Source organism: Mus caroli, chromosome 15, assembly GCF_900094665.2.
Source record: "Mus caroli chromosome 15, CAROLI_EIJ_v1.1, whole genome shotgun sequence".
Classification (NCBI taxonomy): domain Eukaryota; kingdom Metazoa; phylum Chordata; class Mammalia; order Rodentia; family Muridae; genus Mus; species Mus caroli.
In genome coordinates, this window is record NC_034584.1 from 5,780,807 (window position 1) to 5,784,114 (window position 3,308).

The following is a 3,308-nucleotide window of genomic DNA, read 5'->3' on the forward strand; positions in this document are numbered from 1 at the left end:
ACAGAGAGAAACAGAGAGAGAGAGAGAGAGAGAGAGAGAGAGAGAGAGAGAGAGAGAAGTCACAATTACCATGTGAAGTGTCTTCAGCCAACTGACTCTCTTCTGTGTTGAAAATATCAATAATTGAATCAGGGATAAGGGCATAGAGAGGGGTCATTTGTACCCTCTGGATATCATTCCACTTGACTGTTTCTGTAGCACACTGCTGAAAGGAGGAGGGATTGGCTAGTTTGGATTGACCTGTTTGTAGGAAATCTCAGTTCCAGACTTTCTCTCACAGAGCACTCTACTCTCTCATATACCACTCTGTCCTTGCTGGCTTCGCCTGTAAATTCCTTCCAGCTGTCTTGTCCTTCCTAAAATCTGAATTTAATCTTCTCATTCAGAATGAATGCCTGAGTGGATTTGAATACTTCCTTCATGACCTGGATTCTGAAAACTAACTCCAATGGTTATCAAGTATCTTGTGCCTCCTAATGAACAATGTGTGAAGAACATTTTACACAGACAGTGTTTCTAGTTTAGATTTTTAGTCATTTAACATGCAAAGCAGATCTATCTATTTTTCCCTTTTGTTCACATTTCATTTTGAAAAGTAATTTACTGGGTTACTATTGACAAATTCATCATAACTAAAACAATCAGCTGTTTATGGATATCAGTGTTTAAATATCTGAACACTGTGGAGTTTTATCATCACAGAAGATTTCTCCTCCCTAGCTCTTCACGATGTTTTTTCTTGGCCATCTTACTTCCTAGGAGGCTTTGGTGGTCAATATAAAATATTACTATGTTAGTTTGTATCTTCTGGCTTTTCTGTGGTTAAAAGGTAACCCGTTGTGAATATTTTGTATACACACACACTCACACACACACACAGAAATGCACACACACACACACACACATTCACATACCTCTGTCTAAAAACTCTATTACTCTAGGTTGATAGCTAGGTGTGCAGTGCCTGAAGGTCTTTATATACAATTTCATTCAAACGAATAATACATTCTTGTCACACCACTGCACTTACTCCTCTAACCTCTCGACCTCTTGTCTATATCTCTTCTTTTTTGCAATTCTCTCCCAAGCCTGTATTTATGTGGTGTGTGTGTGTGTGTGTGTGTGTGTGTGTGTGTGTGTGAGAGAGAGAGAGAGAGAGAGAGAGAGAGAGAGAGAGAGAGAGAGAGAGAGAGAGAGAGAGAGAGAGAGAGAGAGAGAGAGAGAGAACAACTGTATTTAACTAAAGTAACCAGTTGCACAAGCATGTGACTAGGACTATCCATTGGAGTTTAGGAAGCTCACTAGTGGTCAAACCACTGATGACAATAACTGCCCCCCTCAGCATCCATGGACCGTCCGCAGTAGTTTCCCAAGGAGGGCAGAGTTGCATTAGTCATTTTTTATCCTGTCTGGAAGTCAGGTCCAGTGTAGGCAATCACAGCTGTAGTGAGGTCACAGCCATTGCAGGTTCAGAAGATAATGTTTTGTGACCCCCCCTTCCCTCTATCCAGCTTTTATCTGATTCTCATCTCTTCTGTGCTATGTTTCCTGAGACCTGGAGAGAGTGATGTAGATATTGCTGAGCACTCAATGTTCTCAGCACATTGAGCAGACATGGTTTTTTGCATTTACTGCAGTTGGCTGCACAAAGAAATTCTCTAATGAAGGCTAAGAGCGATACTTAAAATACTCAGGTATAAACATAAATATCTATAAGGTGGTTTGAAAAACATACCCATTTAGTTAAAGAAAATAGTAATTTCTTCTATATCAAAATATGGCCTCCCTAAGCCATGGATGTTTGAAGAAATTTACAGTGCTTGGTACTTTTTCCCCACTGTACAACAGGCTTTAAATCTAGTCAGAAGGTAGAGATCACCTTCATAACACTGGGCATGTTTTCCCTGTAGGTCACTATTATAACATGGGAGGCTCATCATTTATGTAAATCCTTTGATGAATTTTGCCCCCTAGTGTCCTGTGTAGCACCTTTCAGTCAGAAGGGAGGAAGCTCCATGTTCAGTTCCAGTTTGAGTTTGCTCTGCCTTTGTAACCAAAGTCTGTGGTGACCTCAGCTATGTGATCTAGTTCTGCTGGGCAATCAAGAGCAATGGCAGCAGCCTATGCTTTCTTGAGGGCTTCATTGGCCTCCAGATCAACAACTCCTAGGAATGTGTCCCACACTAGCACAGGGTCTTTTTGTTTGATTGCTCTTGACTTCTGAGATCAGCATTATCTAAGTATACATGACATCTCTATTTAAACAATTTAAAACATGTTTTATGAATGGTTTTGACAGTAAACTTCTTTACTGACTGTGTGTATGTGTGTGTGCATGCTTATGTGTGGAGATCAAGGGACAGCCTGCAGGAGTTTCCAGTATCTGAATCCCAGGGATCAAACTCAGGCCACCAGCCTTGGAAGTGAGTACCTTAATCTCCTGAGCCATCTCAGTGGCCCTTTGAGATTTTCTTTTCTTCTTTTAAAATAACCTTCTAAACTAGTGGATTTCCATAAGTCTCCTGTATAGTCTTTAGCTTTGTTTAGCTGTTCTCCACATCTTTCCTAATCTCTTTTTGGTTATTGCTTCATTTCCCTTGCCAAATAGTGGGTGTATTTAAAATTTTCTTATATTTACAACTTTCCCCAGAGAGACCCAACCAATATCATTAAAAAGAATGGCCACACTCATGGAAATTTTGAGTGTTTTTTTCCCCATGGTACATTTTAATAGCATTAAAAAATCTGCAGATGTGTAATCAACAGGGATAGAAAGGGCATTTTCCAGGATTCTGGGTGATTGATGTCTGTGTTGTGTGGGCATAAGCATCCTGTTGGATTTATTCACATGTACATTGTGTTGTGTATGGGATCCATTCTAATACTTTATATGAGCACTTCCTGACAGATGTGCAGATAAGAGGCATTCACTGAGGTGAGTCAGCCACAGTTGGTTCTGGAATCTCCAATTATGACTGAGTCTGAGACACCAAGTTAGTGTGGGACTGTGTCGCATGAACAATGAACAATGAATGGATGTTCCAAACCTATAGTCAGTCTTCAAACACAAATTATTGAAACTCTCTCGTTAGGATCATTTGATGATTCTGGTACAGGCCTACTTATTTTGATTTGAAATTCTCATCAATAGCAAGAGAGGATGAATTGAGTTTTTTTTTTCTTCTTTAAGATGAGAGATATAACCCTATAGGTGGAACAACATTATGAACTATCCAGTACCCCGGAGCTCTTGACTCTAGCTGCATATGTATCAAAAGATGGCCTAGTCGGCCATCACTGGAAAGAGA

At 40.1% G+C, this 3,308-nt stretch overlaps 1 protein-coding gene across 1 annotated transcript in view; it reads left to right on the forward strand.

The window, feature by feature from the left end:
* LOC110310907 (UDP-glucuronosyltransferase 3A2-like) overlaps positions 1-3,308 on the forward strand; it is a 98,447-nt gene that overhangs the window by 8,010 nt on the left and 87,129 nt on the right. The gene's annotated exons all lie outside the window — the stretch shown is intronic.